This window comes from Rhinopithecus bieti, unplaced genomic scaffold (genome assembly GCF_001698545.2).
Source record: "Rhinopithecus bieti isolate Rb0 unplaced genomic scaffold, ASM169854v2 scaffold_21703, whole genome shotgun sequence".
Lineage (NCBI taxonomy): Eukaryota > Metazoa > Chordata > Mammalia > Primates > Cercopithecidae > Rhinopithecus > Rhinopithecus bieti.
This window is the reverse complement of record NW_016812332.1, coordinates 1,540,557-1,561,501: the sequence shown is the minus strand read 5'-3', so window position 1 is coordinate 1,561,501 and position 20,945 is coordinate 1,540,557. Positions and strand designations below refer to the sequence as shown.

Sequence of the window (20,945 nt, the reverse complement as noted above, 5' to 3'; positions counted from 1 at the left end):
TGAGCTCCACCCAGTTGGAGCTTCCCAGCGGCTTTGTTTACCTACTTAAGCCTCAGCAGTGGCGGGCGCCCCGCCCACAGCCTCGCTGCTGCCTTGCGGTTAGATCGCCACAGACTGCTGTGTTAGCAATGAGGGAGGCTCCATGGGCGTGGGACCCTCCTGGCCAGGTGTGGGATATATTCTCCTGGTGTGCCCGTTTGCTTAAAGCGCAGTATTGGGGTGGGAGTTACCCGATTTTCCAGGTGTTGTGTGTCTCAGTTCCCCTGGCTAGGAAAAGCGATTCCCTTCCCCTTGCGCTTCCCAGGTGAGGCGATGCCTCGCCCTGCTTCAGCTCTCGCTGGTCAGGCTGCAGCAGCTGACGAGCACCGATTGTCCGGCACTCCCTAGTGAGATGACCCCAGTACCTCAGTTGAAAATGCAGAAATCACCGGACTTCTGTGTCGCTCGCGCCGGGAGTTGGAGACTGGAGCTGTTCCTATTCGGACATCTTGCTCCGCCCTCCCGGAAACTTCTTGAGACTCTATTTTCAATCTAGCAAGTATTTCTTGAGGGCTGACTATGAGCTCCTCACTGTATTAGAAAAAGTAAATGATAATAAAAGAAATGTGAATGATAGCTTTTTTCCTGGAAGAGCAAGCCACCTCACTGGGGAATAAGAAGAAGTTAAATAAAACCAAAAGACATCACAGTTTTAAACACCAATGCAAGCATCCAGTAATATGGAAAGCAGATTAGGGGACCACTGTGGGCTCTACCAGTTGAGGGTCAGCTTCTTGAGAGAATTGTGTCTTGATTTGGGCCTCAGTGCAAAATTTCGATTGATATGGGGAGATGGAAAGGCTGATTTCAGGAGGGAGAGTGATTGCAATCAATGATGGTGAGGTAGAGAGCATCTTTAGCATCTGTTTGGAAGAAGAGCCGAATGTAGTAATGATGACAGTGGCAATAATATTGACATTAATACTGGTGCTGGTGTAATGGAAGCATGAGCAGTAGCATAAATAGTGGTAGGAGTCATACTAGAGTCTTGTTTTTTCACCAAGAGTTTTATGCCAGGCAAGATGCTAAGTGTTTCACACCCTTATCTTTTCCGTCTCACTAAGTCCAAGGCCATAGTACCACTTTTTCTTCATTATAAAGGTGAGGAACCAAGGTTTAGAGAGATCACATAACGGGCCCAAGAACACATGGCTGGTGAGTGCCAAAGCAGGTATGTAAGTACTTTCTGTCTAACTCCAGAGCCCCAAACCTCCAAGACCAAGCAGGCTCAGAGGTTGCTCAGAGGACAACCATAGTCTAGTGCTGGTTTTGACACTAAGTAACCCCTTGCCTCATTTTCCTCCACCATAAAATAAAGGCACTGGACAGTGTAATCTTTAAGATTCATTGCATTCATTCCACGATTCAGTTACTTCCTCAGAGAATGGGGATAATAATTGTACTCTGTGGATTGGATGAGGCAATGAGATAATGCATGGAACAGTGTCAGGGAAACAGTAGACATTCAATAAAATTTTAGAGTCCAATAAATAAAATGTTATCATCTCATCAAACAGCCAGTTTAATTAATTACCTCAACATTTATTGTACTGGCTATACCCTAAACTCTGGATGAAGGAGATGTTGCATGGTTAGCATGAACCTCTCTGTTTACATCCAGGGTGGAGAACATCCCTACAGATGTAGGTCATAACCAGGGGGATAGGTTGTGAGAGATCCTCTTTTTCATTGAAATGTAACTGCATACCTATTATATTTGGCAGTAGCGTTCTAAAACTACCAACGTTTATAGTTTCAGTAGTCAAAGTGAGAAGTGGACAAGACAGCCTTCAGACTAACTTTGAGCCAATCTATTTAAGAAGGTACATACTTACAAATACAATAAGCCCTCACTTAATGCCATTGATACATTGTTGGAAGCTGTAAGCAAAATGATATATAATGATAACCATTTTATGATAGGCTAATTGATATGAAATTGGTGTCAATAAGAATTAAGTTCCTACGATATATTTCTGGTTGCAGAAACATCACCAAGCTTCTAAATAAAGACTGCAAGCTCTTCTAATATTAAACATTGAAGTAGGTTGGGCATAGTGGCTCATGCCTATAATTTCAGTGCTTTGGGAGGCCAAGGAGGGAGAATCACTTGGGATCAGGACTTTCAAGACCAGCCTGGGCAAAAAAAAAAAAAAAGAATAACTGGGAGTAGTGGCATGCACCTGTAGTCCCAGCTACTCGGGAGGCTGAAGTGGGGGGATTGCTTGTGTTCAGGAGTTTGAGGCTGCAGTGAGCTAGGATCATGCCACTGTACTCCAGCTTGGGTGAGTGACAGAGCTAGACCCTGTCTCAAAAAAAAAAAAAAAAAAAGAAAGAAAAGAAAAACATTGACATAGATGTGAGCTCTAAATACATTTAAGAAAGACTAATAATTATTTATGCAACTTTTGTTGAATATGTGAGTAATGGTAGTTACTGTGGTGGTGGGTTAAATCGAGGAATAGATGTTTGCAAAAGTGAACATTGTAAGAAGCACTTTGAACCGTCATGGAGTTCAAAAACAAACAATAACCGATATGGTGGCACATTGAGCACTTTTACACTGCATCATTTTTCACCATGCATTTGTATACTTTTAATTTTATTTGACAATAATTTGTATCCATTCGTTTCCTAACCCGCTTATTCAAATTCAGGGTTATGAGTAGCCAGAGCCTATCCTGGCAGCTCCCCTCAGGGTACAATGTGGAGACTAGCCTTGGAGAGGACATGATCCCATCACGGGGTACATTCACACACCCACACTCACTCAGACTGAGACAATGTAGACTTACCAGCAGGTCACTTAATGTGCGTAGCCTTGGGATATGGAAGGAAATCAGAGAACCTGGAGAAAACCCACAAAGACTTGTGGAGAACGTTGCAAACTCCACACAGACAGTGGCCCTGGCTAGAAATCAGTTTTGTTTTGTTTTTCCCTCATCAATATTATAAGGAAATGAGGTTGAACAAAATGACATTGTTGGAGGACCTGCTGTAATTCATGAGAAATGAGCAATTTCTAAAGCAGAGTCCTGCTTTTCCTACTTGTTTTTCCATTGCCTTTAGTCTTTATGTCCTACTTATGCTTAGAAAATAATTTAATTATAAACCAGATAGGTTCTTTCCTTCCCTTCCTTGTTTTTGCTTTTGGTGCCTTTTCCTCCACTTCAGTGTTGCTTCTAATTGCAGGCTGTGAGAATTGAGATGGCCTGCCCAAGGTGTACTCTTGGTTTGTGGCAGACATGAATAAAAAATTCAGGTTTCTCAGTTAGATTTCTAGGCCAGGGTTCATGTGCTTTTTTACCTCAAAGATTTTTTCTTTTCTTTCTTTTTTCTTCTTCCTTTCCCCCCTTAGCAATAGGCCTGTTTCTCCAAATAAAATCGTATGCAGGAGTCCAGCATGTAGAACAGATAGAAGTGGTGCTTCTCAGGTTGAGTGAGACCTGGGGCTGTGCCTGCCTTTACTGGCCTTCCTCTTTCCAACCTGCGTCCTCCCTCCAGCATCCAGGCCTCTCCAGAGAACAATTAAAAAACAGCCTTGCCCTATCCCTTATAATTTCTCTAATGATGTAAGAGCACTGTGAGTTTTATCACACTTATTATAGGTTTTAACTTTTTTTCTCAAGTGGTAGGGGTGTAGAGTGGAAGAGAATTGAGACCCCTACTTGCACAAAACAAAGTTTTTAGTTGCTATCTACTTCAAATATTCAATTTCTAATATTGGCTGATTATTGCAATGAAGGCATGTATTGGTGCATGTAACCAAAGTTTAAAGAGAACTATTAACTTGCTAAATAGCAGGAACCATGATTTTTGTTTTCTGTCTTTTAACTTAGAGATTCACTTTTCAGATTTAGACCCCATGAGAATCTTCAAACTAAATGGTATCAGGAAAAGTATATAATGTTTTTGGCCTCAAAGCCGTATCTTTTTCTTTTTTTTTTGAGATGGAGTCTCACTCTCTCACCCAGGCTGGAGTACAGTGGCGCAATCTCGGCTCACTGCAACCTCTGCCTCCCGAGTTCAAGACATTCTCCTGCTTCAGCCTCCCAAGTAGCTGGGATTACAGGTGCCCACCACCATGCCTGGCTAATTTTTTGTATTTTTAGTAGAGATGAGGTTTCACCATGTTCCCCAGGCTCGTCTTGAACTCCTGAGCTCAGGCATTCCGCCCGCCTCGGCCTCCCAAAGTGCTAGGATTACAGGCGTGAGCCACTGCGCCTGGCCCAAAGTCATATCTTTTGATTAACATGTTTATGTATGAACAGTGGCAAAGCATGAAAGAGAATTCACTGTTCAGATCTGTTGATTACTATCATGATTAGTGGAATTTGAGTGTTCTTGGGAACTGAGAAAGCAGTGGGAATAGATGATTTTCTGACTGAAAATTGTCCATACCCTTGTGGGCTGGCAAATTCGAAGTCAACTCCACTGGACCTTTTTCTGCTTGCTAATAAGATATACTGATTCAATGAGTGAAATAAGTTAGAAAAAGTATTATATTCTTCACTCAGTTTCTCCATACCCAAAGAATACATGCAGATCAGATTAGATGGTTTCATCATACAACAAATGAGAATGTTGGCTGTTACTTCATAAATACATGGAGCTCTTTATCTCTAGAGGTTGTCTTGTCTATTTTTCTAATTATTAAAGGTTTATGTCAGATTCTCTTATAAATGTTTTAAAATGATCCAGACTTAGCATTTCTATTAAAAGAAAAAGTCTTAAATGGAATTTGGAATCATGTGTTTTGGCTCATTTTAATTAATTTAAGATAATGAATTTAAAGGAAAATTTACATTTTGGATAGTTCTACTATCTCCCTTTTTTGATTTTAAATGTAATACATACTTATTGTATGCCACACAGTGTACAGAAATTTAAAGACAAAAACCTGTTATCCCACTTCACAGAAATATAAACATTTAAAAAAATTTGGTAATAATCTTATAAACTTTTTATACATCCATGCGTTTAAAATATATTTTACTGTACATGTTGATCTTACTATGCTTTTAAAAAATTAATAACGTATTTTAGAAATCTTTACATCAACATTTTCTATAGTTGCACACTATTTAACTGCATATTATTTTATGTAAGCAGTTCTTTATTAATGGATGTTTAACCTGATTTCAATATTTTGTTTTATAAACAATGATGTGGATATCTTTTGCATTTGTGTATGTGTCAGTTACTAGATTTGTTAGGATAAATTAGAGAGGTGGAATATGCATTTAAATTTGGATAAATATTGTCAAACTGCTCTCCAGAATTTTTGTCATTTTCTTTTCATGTCAGTAACAACATGGAAATGTCACAATAAAATAAGCTGAAAAAAGAAATAAAACTATTTCCACTTTTCTATATATGTCCAAGTGAACAACAAAAAAAATTTAAAACATCTTCAGTGCAGGATCAGTAGAGCTGACCTTACTCCTTACTTCCCATAAGGTATTACTCAAATCAGAAAAGCATATTTAAAAAATTATTCCCATAATCTGTTTAGAAAAGGCAAAGAAAATATGTTAATTTTAGCTAATATTAAAATGTTACTTTGTCACGTTATTTGGGGAGGATGCTAAGATGCATTTTTATGGCAGAGACACAGATAATGAAAGGAATTGTTTATTTATTGAGTATACTATTTGTTCAAGGATTCTATTTCATAATATGCTTTTAGTATGAAAAATATATAAATAATTGTAGAGAAATATAAATTTGTTTTTTGTTCCTGCTAAAGTTGTAGAGATACACGTCTAATTAGTATCCTCAATATAAAATAAGCTACTCAAATGCCACAATTGTAATAAAATATTATACCATTCATTTGAACTAATCTTCAGATAATGATCACATCCTTTTATGAAAATAATTATGAATATAGTCTTTGCAATGTGATATATGATATATCGTAAATGACTAAATGACACATAGTGAAAACTTAGTATATTAAAATAACAAGTCATATTTATTCTTTTTAGTAAATAAATTTGTTGAACTGTGGAAAGAGAAGGTTTGCTTATTTTAGGTACCTGGGTAATAACATTACTTCTTAGATTATTTTTTGATGAGGGCAAAATGAATGGAATAAGCATTCCAAGAAGAAAAGAACATCAGCGGGAAATTATAAACCAGTATCAAGAGGTTGGTGAGCATAGGAACTTGATTCCACATGGAAAGAGAAGAGGTACCTCTGCCTCACCAGAGCTGCACAGCAGGTGTGGGAGACTCCCTTGGAGCATGAGCCGGGCCTTCAGAGGAAGCACTGCCCTGTACTGTGCCCAGCAGTGAGGAGTATTCACAGGTGCTGAGTTGCAGAGTACTCTTACTCGGTACACTCCAGATACTAGCAGTAGTCTCTCTTGGGAAGTGGCAAGAGGTTGTATGTAGATCAGAAATGGCTTTATGAAATATAGACTACATTCTTGGAGTGAGAATATGAGAATTAATGACTGGTCTGTTAAATCTCTTTGAAGCCAAGGGGTGCTACCACTTCTGCTGATCAGTGTATTTAGGAGTGAGATGGTTAGAAAGGCTTGAGAATGTATCTCTAAAGTTCTAGATTCTAACTTACAAGGTTTGAGATGAACCATCTTCTTCTGTTTTTCAAGTTTTCAGGACTGGGAAGAATGACCTTCATGGGTGGCTTGTTGTTAGGACCAAGAGGGTTTGAAATTGAAATATGGGGCTAGTAAAGAGAATAAAATAAAACTAAGCAAAACTTAAAATTAATAACTGACTAACAAAAAGAGGGGTGAATGAAGGTCCTGAAAATTCTCTGGAAACCATAGTAATAATGGGGATGGAATTAATACCGTCAGATATCTGTATGCTGAGTATAAAGTAGAGGTTTTAAGCAGAAAACTAAATTACAGCATAAGGAGTGTGAGCCAATCTTGTCCCAAGGATTAAGGGGAAGGACTTACAATGTAAGGACTAACCTTTCTCTTTGCAAGAAGCAGATTAAAAAAATGCAGAGGACCCACTATGTATTATATAGATGCACATGCAGTACTCACACATACATACACACACAGAATATATATACATACACAGACAAGTGTGTGTATTCATATACACACCCCTACATATTCTCAAGAAGGAAATACACTAAAATGCTAAAGAAATTACCTACAGGCAGTAAAATTGTGGGTAATTGTTTTCTGCTTCTTTATAGTTTTAAATGTTTCAACAGTAAACATCTATTACTTTGACAATATAAATAGTATTTAAGTAATATTTTTAAATCCCAGAAGTATCAAAACATATTTGAGTAGATTGGGTATGGATGAAATAATTGAAAAGAGTAGTTTTTGGCTACTTTTTGAAATCAATAATGTTTTAATTGTTGGGATTGTAAAACTGTCAATCGTGTAGGTATAGTAATGTCGGGGAATTTCATCTCTACAGATTGTCTCCCAAAATCTGAAAAATTGATGCTTTGCCCTAAAAAACAATCTCTCAAATGATTGAGGAAACAATGGAATAATTGAATACTCTCAACTTAATTCTAAATTAAGGGAGAATTTGTTGGTCAAGTGAAGACTGTATATAGCTAGAACTGTAACTGAGAATTTATGCAGCAGATTTTTAAACAATACAAATGAAAATTTTTTTTGCCCCTTAAATATAGAGCTAGTGGCTCTGTAGCACTTGGCCCATGGGAGATAATCTAAAAATGTGATATGTGTAATTCCATGACTTAAGACTGTAGAAGACTGAGTGGTATTTAGTGGACATGGCAATATTCATGGAATAAATGAATGAATGAATGAAAAGGTGATTGAGTGATGGCCTGTGGATGTGGGAGGCTCTAATAATAAAATTCTGACAATAATTGATAACAAAAGAAAAGGAGAGTGGTTGTCTAAAGCATCACACACCAGTTTTCAGAGTACACATGTAAAATATAGAACCATGAAAAAAGATTTAAAGTTGTGTATGGAAACAGAAAAAAAGGAAAAAAAAAAAAAAAAAAAAAAAAAAGACCTAACCCATTGCTTAATTGGCACCTTCTCTATGGGATCCTGTAGCAGTTATTTTTTTGTTCTCCTGTGCATTCATTTCTCTTTTACAAAATACTTAACCATTTATTTCTCTATAACTCCCCTTGCAGCCTTCTGCCCCACCTCCTTCCTAATTTTTAAGCACACTGTGTCATCTTTGTGTTCCTTTCATTCTCATAAAAAATATTTGCACATTCCAGGCGTTTCATAAATATTTGCCAATTTGCATTGTTTGGAACAGATGGTATAATGTTAAAAGATGACTACAGAGAAAGAAACACTACTAAATTCTATTTAATATCTGTTTTCTCTGTAAAGGATAATGGTTTTTCAAATTAGAAAGGGCAGCACAACCGTAACTAAAAGAACCTGAAAACCTCAAGTAAGTGTAGAGATTCTAAATGAGCTCCTAGCTGCCTTAAATCGCTACAGATTCATCTCATGGCACTAATGGAATTTTCAGCTGGGATTGTGGAATCACTCTTGGAAAACTTTGGAAAATCCAGAAAAGAGGAGAGATGAGCCAATTTCCTGATATTTTGAAACAAATGGATGCCTAAAATTAGACATATTCTGTGATGGGAACTACTAAATGGATGAATTGACGCTCTTGAGAAAAGACAGTAGTCATTAGATGCCAGCCAGGATGCCAAGCTAACCTCATTTCCTTTTTTAAAAAATGATTACTGAGCCTAGAGTAGAAAAATTCCCAGGGCATAGTGTATCTCAGTTTTTGCAAGTCACTGAGAAATGAGAAATTATATTCTGGTTGTGGGCATTTTGTGAATACATGTATTGTATGGTGAGGGATTTATGGGTTTTTGAGCAAATGATCTCCTAGAGATAAATTAATCAAATAGAAGTCTGGTCTTTAAAGAGATGCTGCTTCAATATGGTTCTGTTCAACAGTTTATCACAGTCCCATTTGTTCATGTTTTACAAGTCAGAAAATTAAGGGGAATGGTCATTGATGGTGTGGGAGTTAAGGGTGGTCTAAACTTAAAGCCTGGCCCTGTCATTACCTGAGTGACCTTGAGAAAATTACTGAACCTCTCTGTGCCTTAGTTTTTTCATTTGTGAAATATCCCCTAAATGGTAGCTAGTGCTTATTTAGAATTTACTGTACTAAATGTTTTATACATGAAAAAACTAAGCCTTAGAGAGCTTAAATAGCATCAAGTGGACAGAAATAGATTTCATTAGGATTAATAATGGACAAAGAAAATGAAATCTAGGAGCAATAAATGTAAAGTTCATAAAATTTGTACTTTTATTAAATCATTTGCATAAAATTGATCTAAATGTTTTCGTTGACTGTGAGATGAATATGATTCATTGTCTTGTCATGGCTTTAAAAATTAGAAACAGAAAAAACAAGCAAACAAAAAAAGAAACTGGTCCCATTACTCTTGAATAATTTGACCATATCTAGAATATGTATCTTTTTCTTTTTCTCCAGTTTGTTAAGAGGGACGGATTGTGGAGGTGGACACAAAGTTACAAAGGGACTAGCTGGAAGAACTAGAGATAATAAGTTTGGAAAAGTGGAAACTTTGAAGGAAGCATGAATGCTGTCTTAAAATATTTGAAGGGTGTCATTTGCAAGAGGGATCGATCTATCTTGTGATGCTCCAGTGGCAGAATGGGCTCCAAGGGTAGAACTGATGGGAAGTCCAATTTGACCTTTGCATTTTTTTGCTGACTTCAGAACCGTTTAAAGTGGGATGGTCTTTTCAGGGTGATAAACATCATCTTCTCCAAGTCATGGCAGAGGCAGGACTTTCTGAGAGATACAATAGAGGAAATTTCCAAATTGGATGGGGGTAAATGAGCTCTCAATTCTCTTCTAAATCTAAAAATTTATTCTTCTGTGAGAGATTTAATCTTTGAAAAGAATGTATTTTCTAATCATGAGTGTTACTGGTTAAAGGCACCTACTCTCCTTTAACTTTATAAATTTAATTGAATTTTTAAGAATGTAAACAAGTTGAAAGTATAAGAAATATATTTTCGTTTTCAAAATGATGAGTATTTCAGTGTTATTGGGAAAACCATGATTTTAGTTAGTAAAATTTAAAGCTCTGAATTCATTAGGTTACAAGAAAGGCAATTTCCTCTTCACAATTAATTGTAAGACATTTCTTCCCTTATTGAAGGGAAATCATCTGTGTTTAAAGAGCATTTATATTGAGTTAAGAAGGTGACATTTCTTTGACGTTTGTATGCACATAAAGGTAACTTGTAGAGAGAGCTAAGAACACAGGAAGTGCAAATTTATAAAAAAAAAAACCTTTCACATCAAAAGCTACTTGATATGTATCAAATATACTCTTAGACTTCATAAGGTTATTCATTTTAGAACTTGGGTTTTCTTTCTTTTTAATCTCTTAAGATTACTGGCTACAGTATTATCTTGCCCAGATTCATAACATTCTGTTACAATTTTGCTGAATAAAAATGAGTCTGATTTTAGTAATGAAATGTGTTTGATTCATACCTCGCCACCCCACCCAGGTGTCAGGCCAGCCCAAGCTGTTTAGCACAATGAAAGTTCTTGTTTGACCATAACTGCACATCTCACTCCATGGGCAATCAGCATTTTAATTAGTGATTCAAAAGAAAGTCATTGTCCTCTAGTTGCTTTATCATAATTGCCAAATAATTTTCCATTGAATAAATAAATAATGTAAAGGAGAAACCTCCCCTCATAATGCTGTCATTAAGGCTTCATTTTTTTACCCCCTCATTTGTATTTGTATTAACACACAGCCCACTTGAAAGGGAGTAATTATAATGGCTTTCTGACAGTAGCCTATGGCTTTAAAAAAAAACTAGTGATGGTTTCCTTTTCTATCACCACTTTGCACTGCGTGGATTATTTTAAGGTTTAGATAAAGGAAGCTCTTGGTGGCTGGTGTCTCTTCAAAGGTGTGTGAAAGTGAATGATTGATTTGCTGTGTGCATCATTGGAACTAGGTAACTTGCATTATGACTCTGATGTACTGTGTAATTGATGCAAGTCCTTTCATAGCATTCTGAGATTGAAATCAATATTCATTTGGAGTGCAACAACTGTAATAAACTACATTCCTTTTGTAAGCAGTGGTCTAAGGTTTTGTAAAGGATCAGTTAGAAGTGACAGATTAACATTTTGGTCGGGCTAAGGTCTATTTAAATAGATATGAACAATGCCTTCTAAACAACCCCATTTAAAACAGCTGGTTTCTTGAAATTAACTTTTTGATTTTGCCATATAGAAACTTCTTTTGCTTTGCCTTTATATGAGTCTCTTTTCCATCTGATTACAAACCTGGACCCAATGGAGAAGAGCAATAATTATTTTCATGAATAAGTTTATTTTCATGAAAACCACCACAGATACGTATATACCTTGACAGAAATGTCTTGTCAGTATTATATTTTTCAAAATACTGATGACTGGCAATTGGAATTTGCATTCTTTGTTTAAAAATGGGTATGCCTTGACAATATCTAGTACAGAGTAAAACTTCAGATACCAAAGAGATACATTCTGAAGAACAAAGAAATCAATATCAATTAATTCTTACAACCAGATGGTGTATTTATCATCATAAATATTGCCATAAGAGAACTGGCAGTGTAGAGGCCAAGAGGGCTGGTTCTGGGGTCAGACAAATCTGAATTCAAATCCTGGCCCCACTGCTAGCCAGCTGTATTACCGTGGAAAAGTGATGTAAACTTTAGTCCCAATTTACTCATCTGAAAAATGCAAATGTTAATGGTAACTACCCAGAGTAATGCAGGGAAAATTCAGTGATATAATTAGCATAAAAGCGTTGAACACATTGCTTGGCACATTTTAAGCACTTGATAAATGGTGGTGAATCATAAAGACATTATGTCATACCCATTTTTTTTTGGTATCAGAAAAAAAAAATCTCTCCACTCCATTTCTACAACCCTCAAAGTGCCTCTCAGAATCTCATTGCCTGGACAGCAAGGATCTCAGTGGCTCTTTTGCTTCCCAGCTAGCCTGCTCCTGCCACCCCAATCTTCAAAAAATATTGGTCTGCCTAAAGCTGTTCATCAGTGATTCCTTTTACCATATCAAGTTCAACATTTTTCATTCTTTTTTTTTTTTTTTTTTTTTGAGATGGAGTTTTACTCTTATTGCCCAGACTGGATTGCAGTGGCGTGATCTCGAATCACTGTAACCCCTGCCTCCTGGGTTCAAGCGATTTTCCTGCCTCAGCCTTCTGAGTAGCTGGGATTACAGGTGCACGCCACCACGCCCAGCTAATTTTTCATATTTTTAGTAGAGACGGGGTTTCATCATGTTGCCCAGACTGGTCTCGAACTCCTGACCTCAGGTGATCCACCTGCCTCAGCCTCCCAAACTGCAGGGATTACAGGCGTGAACCGCTGTGCCTGGCCAGGTCCGACATTTGTATGTTCACCTCTATTCTATTCTAACCACTGCCTCCAATCTGTTGCTATGTGGCTTGAAGGATTATCGTGAGAAGTAGAGGATGTTCCTTATGGAAAGTGCCTTGCAGAGGGCCTGGTACTGGAGCAGCAGCAGCAGCAGCTGCAGCGTGAAAATCAAAGCCAGTGTTTCAATGCCTACAAAGATTAGGAAATGTTCTAGGTGATTTCTCTGAATTAAGAACGACTATCCCCATTTTACAGAAGAGGAAATTGAGACACTGAGGGCAGTTGACACATAGCAGTTGTTCAGTAAGTGGGAGTTATTTTTACTATTACTACTTCACCTAAGTCCCTGAGTAGTTTCCTTGTTTTCTCCAAATGTGTGTATTTCTTGCACATTAGGAGTCACAAATTATGGCCCAGGCGTCAAAACCAGCCTACAGACACATTTGGTTTGGGCTGTACATGGTTTTAGTAACCAGAGATTTTCACATAAAAATGCCTTTCACATGTGTGCACTCACCCTCTTGCCCCTCTAAACTTCCTAAATCCCATCTATTTTTCAAAGCGAAGATCAAGTCCCTTCCCACTGAAGTCATCCCTAATTATTTGCACCCTAATGTTCCTTTCTCTTCTGAGCCCCTTGGCACTTTTAGTCTTTGTATATATTTAATTTAACATTAACTTAGATAATAAATAAGATATTTTGTGTTGTTGACTGTAACATGCTTTTACCAATTAGGTTCTCATAGCAAGAGCCAATATCATAATTGCAGGAGTGGTAATAGAACAATAACTGTTACGATTGATTATGACATGTATTTTATACCTGTAAAGGCTATCCCATAAAACTACATGTCAAGGTAGGTATTATCATCCCCAGTGCACTGATGAGGAAACTAAATGGAGACTTGTGGAGGTTAGGTGGTATGGCGGAAGTCACAGGCTGGACATTGCAACCTGCATCTATCAGATCCCAAACCCTATACTTTTCCCACCTTATTCACCAGGCTGCCTCTCTGTAGCCTCCTGCTCACCTGCTACATATTTAACCATGTCAGAGGAATCTTGTGATTGGCCTTTGAAAGGTATATTTACCTTTGTTTACAAAATATAAGGCATAAACTTTCTGCCTATGGGAAAATAATAAAGATAGAGGTTACAAGTCGATACGAAATAACTTGAAAAATACATTGGAGCATATACTTTGATTTTTGAAGAAAAAGTCTATATAACCTGCTTAAATATTATCCTGCAGGGCATTTCCATTAAAGTTGTTAGAAATTATACATTCTTGGAGATTAAAAAATATTACTTTTGTATAAGAAAACCCAACTCATTGTTTAATTAGTGCCTGTTTAAAAACTTTGTAATGCTCTCCTTCCCCTAATTCATTGTAAATATTTAAAAGGATAAATAATATATTTTACTATTATTAACATTCATCAAAATCATGATAGCTTTTTATTTGCCAGTGTCATGTTTGGAAGTTTTTGTTCTGTGGTTGCTTTACAGTGAGTTGCTGTGCTTTATCAAAAGTTGAGGTAGGTGACTTTGCCTTTCTGAGTTCAGACAGAATCTACTGCCTTTAAATTTTTAATCTAAAACTGTTAACAGTTTTACAAAAAGAAGCAATTCTGCCTGAGAGCTGCCCTCAAAGACATCTGCACTCTTCTGAGCAGACATAACAAAAATAATGCCAAACACAAATTAAAAAAAAAAAAAGAAAAGAGGCCACACTAAAACCTTTTCCAGTCCTGTCTTCTGTGCTGCCACCATCAAATATGGCTACCAGTTAAGATCACATTTCACATCTCTGACACAGACGGTTTGACAAGAAGCAATCTGAAGGCTTTCAGAAAGAAATCTGTCTGCAGTATTTTTTGTGTGATATAAATATTACAAGGTCAAATTCATTTTTTTCTAGTGAGACAAAATGTTAACCTTATACTTGGATTCAATGCTGACCCATGACATCACTTTTGGAATGAATATTTTTTTCATTGGAAGGTGTGACCTAATCTCCATATTTCTTCTATGTATCTTATTTCCTAATTTGACTTTGAGTCAGAATCACCTTTTTTCATACATGTGTTGATGCTTTCTGCTGCTGGAAATAGATCTGTAGGCTGTTAACAATTATTGTCATTCTAATACATTCTAAAAATGCATTATAAAGGTGGATTGATTCTCTAGTTTTATAATAACCTGAATGTAGCATTGGTAAAGTGGATGGGAAGAGTATTCAGAATACATCATTTTCATATTAGACATTAAAATCCTTTAGTAGTTTTGAGGTTTTAGGAAACATCTTTTCCTGCTTTTGGTATAAAATAATGATAGAGCTTTTGTCTTGAGTATTCTTTTGCATTTTTAAATACTATATTACAATTGAGAGCCTAGATTTGTTTGTTTATTGTGCATGTATTTACAGAGCATGCAAAAATCCACCATCTGTAGTCTGGCCTTATTATCCAGTGGGTCTCACATAGGCATACATTTAGATCAACTCAGCAAATACTTACTGAACGTTTACTGTATGTCGGCCACTGATGTAGGGGTGCAAAGATGAAAAAAGGACACTGATGTGGCCCTTAGATGTTCATAGTATGGATAAATTGAAGGAAAACCAGACACTTTAGTTTGTTTTTGGCAGAAGAGTAACTGGGTAGGAATTTTGGACAGAACAATAGCAATACACATTCTAGTAATATATGTATATGTGTGTGTATATACGTGTGTATGTGTATATATGTGTGTATATATGTGTATATGTGTATGTATATGTGTGTATATATGTGTGTGTATATATGTATATGTATGTGTGTGTGTGTGTGTATATATATACACACATATATTTTTTCCCCCCCCAAGACAGAGTCTTGCTCTGTCACCCAGGCTGGAGTGCAGTGACATGATCTCGGCTCACTGCAACCTCTGCCTCCTGGGTTCAAGCAATTCTCCTGCCTCAGTCTCCAGAGTAGCTGGGATTACAGGCGCCCACCACCACACCCGGCTAATTTTTGTATTTTTAGTAGAGAAGGGGTTTCTCCAGGTTAGCCAAGCTGGTCTCAAACTCCTGAGCTCGTGATCTGCCCGCCTCGGCCTCCCAAAGTGATGGGATTACAGGTGTGAGCCACTGTGCCTGGCCTCCCAAGTAATATATTTAAATCATCACATGTCTCTAGTGGCTACCATATTGAGCAGCATGAGTCTGTAAAATAAGATACCTTCAATTAATTGAAAATCATGTTTTTGAATACTGTGGGATTGAGAGAAATGCTTACCGTATAATGTTAAATTAAAATATTTATTTACAAAACATTGTTCACAATTTTTATCTTAGTTGAAAATTACATGTATCTCAATACACACACCTAAGAATATGGAAATACACCAATGAAAATGTTCACATAGGCTAATTCTGAATGTTGGGATCATGGATAATTTTTACTTCATTTATGTGTATCTGTAGTTTTCAAACTCTTCATAATGAAAATGTATTACTTTTGTAATCAGAAAACACCAAACATGCAGAAAATGGATCTTTTCAGTATTATAGACCACAATACCCATATAATGTTTTTAAAATCTGAGTTATAAATCAGATATAGTTTTGCCATTAAACTACATCCTATAGCTATGCTCTCTAAACTATTCTATTCTTAACCTATTTGTGCATATCTCAATTGTTAGGGTGCTCTTGAAATGAGCCTCCATGCCCTCTAATAAAAGTAACATATGTGTCTTCATAGATTTTAAACTAAGAAGCTTATAATAAAAGAGGGAGAGAACACAGGAGGCTGCTACTACACAGGTACAGTGATCACTGAGATTTTCGAAAGTAGAAGGCAGCTGGCTTAAATGATTTTGAGGAAGTTTCTGGGATCAGACAAATCTAGGTTTGGGTCTTGGCTTTGCTACTGACTGACTGTAAGACCTTGGATAAAGCACTCTTAAGTTTCTGAGTCTTGTGTCCTATTCTTAAAAATGGGAATATCACCCTCCCCCCACCCCGTGCCCGGTGCGCGGCCTGGGAGTCCGCGGCCCGAGCCGGAAGCGCCGGGCGAGCCCACTGCGCGGCCATCGTGGGGGAAGCGAAGGTGCCTGATTCCACCTTACTCCTAAGTGAAGGTTTCTGTCCCTGGAGAGGAGGCGGCGCCCTGTATCGGCCTTCGTCCGCTGCGGGAGCTGCGGCGCCAAGATGAGCCGAGAGGAGAACCCAGCCAGCAAGCCCACGCCGGTGCAGGACGTACAGGGAGACGGCCGCTGGATGTCCCTGCACCATCGGTTCGTGGCTGACAGCAAAGATAAGGAACCCGAAGTCGTCTTCATCGGGGACTCCTTGGTCCAGCTAATGCACCAGTGCGAGATCTGGCGGGAGCTCTTTTCTCCTCTGCATGCACTTAACTTTGGCATCGGTGGTGACGGCACACAGCATGTACTGTGGCGGCTGGAGAATGGGGAGCTGGAACACATCCGACCCAAGATTGTGGTGGTCTGGGTGGGCACCAACAACCACGGACACACAGCAGAGCAGGTGACTGGTGGCATCAAGGCCATTGTGCAACTGGTGAATGAACGGCAGCCCCAGGCCCGGGTTGTGGTGCTGGGTCTGCTTCCGCGAGGCCAGCATCCCAACCCACTTCGGGAGAAGAACCGACGGGTGAATGAGCTGGTACGGGCAGCACTGGCTGGTCACCCTCGGACCCACTTCGTAGATGCCGACCCTGGCTTTGTGCACTCAGATGGCACCATCAGCCACCATGACATGTATGATTACCTACATCTGAGCCGCCTAGGCTACACACCTGTTTGCTGGGCTCTGCACTCCCTGCTTCTGCGTCTGCTGGCCGAAGACCAGGACCAAGGTGCTCCCCTGCTGGAGCCCGCACTCTAAGCATCCTGCTGCCTTCCCACAACATTAAACTCTCCTTCCTCGGTGAAAAAAAAAAATAAAAAATAAAAAAATAAAAAATAAAAAGGGAATATCAGTATATGCCTTACTGGCTTGTTGCCAGAATTGAATATGTAATACATATAACACACCAAGCATGAAGCACACAGTAGGTATCAGTATTAGTTCTTTCTTCCTAATCTGCCCTACTCCCAATCATAGATACAGTTCAGGTGTTAACTTGCTGGTTATCCCCTACAAGAGAGGTTGGTGAGAGCAAGTCTGCCAGGCTAGGAAATATCAGGGAGATCTTAATAAGCTTATGGTATGGTTTGGCTCTGTGTCCCCACCCAAATCTCATGTTGAATTGTAATTCTCAGTGTTGGTGGAGGGATCTGGTGGGAGGTGTTTGGGTTATGGGGTAGATTTCTTCCTTACTGTTCTCATGATCCCGAGCGAATTCTCATGAGATCTGATGGTTTAAAAGTGTGTGGCACTTCCTCCTTAATTCTTTCTCTCTCCTGATAGCCATGTGAAGATGTGCTTGTTTCCCTTTTGCTTCCTGCCATGATTGTAAGTTTCCTAAGGCCTCCCCAGAAGCAGAAGTCTGTACAGTTCACAGAACTGTGAGCCAACTAAACCCCTTTTCTTTATAAATTACCCAGTCTCAGATATGCTTTTATAGCAGTGTGAGAATGAACTAATACAGTTGCCAAGTAGGTTCCATAGGGAATTGTCAAAATATTGAAAAAGAGATATTTGTAATTTGATTATTTAAAATAAGATGTTTTAATTTCCTATTCTTCATTGAGGCCTTTACTGCTAATAGCAGCCTATTCTCTTGTCTACTATAAAAGGAACAAGATTACAGGTTGATTTTAGGTAACTCAATAAGAGGTGTATGTCAAATTCAAATCATTGTTTACATAAGATGACCATTATTCAATTCAAAAACATAGCATGTCCTCCCACACCTAGTCTTCTGGCTGGCCCTGATTCAACTGTTAGGTCTCAGCATAGACGCCACTTTCTGGGACATCTCAGATACCTCAAGTTTGGTTTGACCTTTCTGTGTACCTCTTACCTTGCTCACTTGCAATTATATGTTAATCAACTGTTCTTCACTAAATGTAAGCCACCTTAGGGCAGGGACTCTGTATGGTTCCTCCTTGTATCTGCAGTCTTTACCGTAGTTTTGGATCCAGTGGCTATTCAGTTAACTTTGGTTCATGTGAATGGTTTGGGAAGAAGTCACTCATGTTAACGGAGTCTACATAGCAACAACAATGTGCTAAGTGATTTTCCTTTTTTTTTTTTTCATTCCTCTCTGTTCACTGTGTTCTTTTTGCTGGTTTTTCATATTTTGTGGAGAGCTAAAGAAGAATCAAAATCTATAACCTTTCCTGTCTGATTTTACTTCTTCCTAACAATGACTTTACTGTCCTTTTTACTCTTCCTTCCAATTCATTCACTCCTACTATACAATCTGTCTCTTAGCTGTAGTATACTCATTCATTGGAAAGCTAGTTTAAATATATTGCTAGTCTTTTGTATGCCTTTTTATTGCTTTTGTTAATTAACATTTGATGTAAATAACAACAGATTTGGCTTCTTGGATTCAGAGCTTGAGTTCCTCATCCTTCTCCCGGATACCCCTTTCCGTTTTTTCCCCCGTTACATTGAAGCTGTTCCTCTTATTACAGAGTTTAGCAAGGCTTAATCCTTTGTAGCTAAATTCCAGGGACTCTCTAGGATCTGCCAGCTCAGGGAAAGGGGTGGTGTTAGATGTGATGTGCTTCATGCCCTTCCTTCCTGCCTGGTAAGTGTATCATTTTCTCCAGTTGACCCAGTGAAGGGAGGTTAGCAAAACGCTTCTAATTCCTAGGTCAGATCATAGCCTGTAGCCTGGACCACCAGCGTTGGCAGGGAATTGGGCCACTGCCAGACACTTGGAGATAGGCACAAGGGCCCTATTTTTCTTGGGCTGAATTGAATAGTCTTCCTGCTCCCTCCTCTTCTAGGAGTTTACATAGATGGAAAATAAGTTTTCTCTTTTGGCAAAATAGCAAGGCAGTTCAGAGAAAGACGTGCTTGGGCACTGAATCAGGTGGAATAGGAATCATTGGAAAAGCTAGAAAAGGCCTGATTTTCCAGCCTTTTCTTTCTAAAGCTTTTATTTTCTCTCTCTCAATATATATTGGTATAATGAGTTTGTTAGAAAGGAATTTCATTTTTTAAAGGCTCATTTACTTAAACTACTTACTCAGATTAGGTTAAGTTGGTATTTCTCTCTCTCTTTCTTTCCCTCTGTCTTTAATTTTCTTGTAGCCCAGTTTCCACTTAATTTTGGCAGCTTGGAGATCCCATTTTATTTTATGAATGCTCATTGAGGAGAGGTAATATATTTGCCCCCACCCTTCAAGCCATCTACATTTGTTTTCTGTATCATATGATTTAGTACTTGGCTATAAACAGCTCTATTATAGATTCCTTTCCCTTCTATGCTACCCTTTAATACGTGAATTTACAAGGGGTAGTAGATCTCCCAGAAGCAATATACATATTTTTTAACAGTACGTGGGGAGGCTGAACTAACTTGTACTGAGAGTAATAGGCTGGATATCATGGAAATGGGAATTGGCACAAATAGCTAATCTCAGTTAAAACTTTTCCTGTACCTTCTTTTGTATATCACATGATCCTATGTCCAATGTATAGTCAAACTTAAAGTAGAAAAAAAATCACATATATAGTAGTGAGTTTTCAAACTAATATAACCTAGACTACTTTCACTTAACATATAGTTACTCATAAAATATCACTTTTTTATGAATTCAAGAAGTTTCTTGGGGGTAAACTTAGTGCCTCATGCCTTGGACCATCATGTAGGTTACACTTTAGTCTCTGTCATGAATCTTACTTTCTGACTTTGGAACACTTTGTCTCCATGTGTGAAATACATTTACAGCTCATAAACAGTAGCTTTCCCTTTAAAAATAACATGCGGATTTGAAAAAACATTGAGATCTTTTCTGTATTTCTGCCTCGATGTCATTCATTGACATTTTACTGTGTCATTTCTGTGTTGTGTTTTGTGACTAAACCCCAGCTATTCCCTATTTTTAAACTGTGATAGATGGGTTTTGATAATTCTACTTTACAAGGCAAAAGCTTGAACAATAGTGGGAATGATAAAAAATAACAAGTGAGTGAATGCCACCACAAAATAAACACAAAACTCAGTGCTATAGACATTATTCTGCTGCTACTATTTTTCTTTTTCATGCTGGAGTTTCGCTGTTAGACAATTTTGTCATTTTGGAATATATTTGGACTCCGTGGAATTTATATTTATATAATTCCCATCTGAACCTAGTATCTATGGCAGTTAGCATAGGCAGATAGATAAGTAGGTAAAATAGTCATGTATACCTGGCCTGGAGTAGTAGTTGTGTACAGGTACAGTGGGAACACCAAGAAATAAAGAAATACACTTACGGGGAAAGTTGAAGAAAATATTACGGAGGAGATGATGGGGAGACTTTTTTTGAGGTGATGGGGAGATATATATATATATATATATA

General features: G+C 38.0%; 1 protein-coding gene and 1 pseudogene across 2 annotated transcripts in view; both read left to right on the top strand.

Moving 5' to 3' along the window:
• NPAS3 (neuronal PAS domain protein 3) overlaps positions 1-20,945 on the top strand; it is an 884,282-nt gene that overhangs the window by 78,261 nt on the left and 785,076 nt on the right.
• LOC108544683 (platelet-activating factor acetylhydrolase IB subunit gamma pseudogene) lies at positions 16,473-17,405 on the top strand (annotated as a pseudogene). The gene has a single exon (XR_001889927.1). The product of XR_001889927.1 is annotated as a platelet-activating factor acetylhydrolase IB subunit gamma pseudogene (transcript).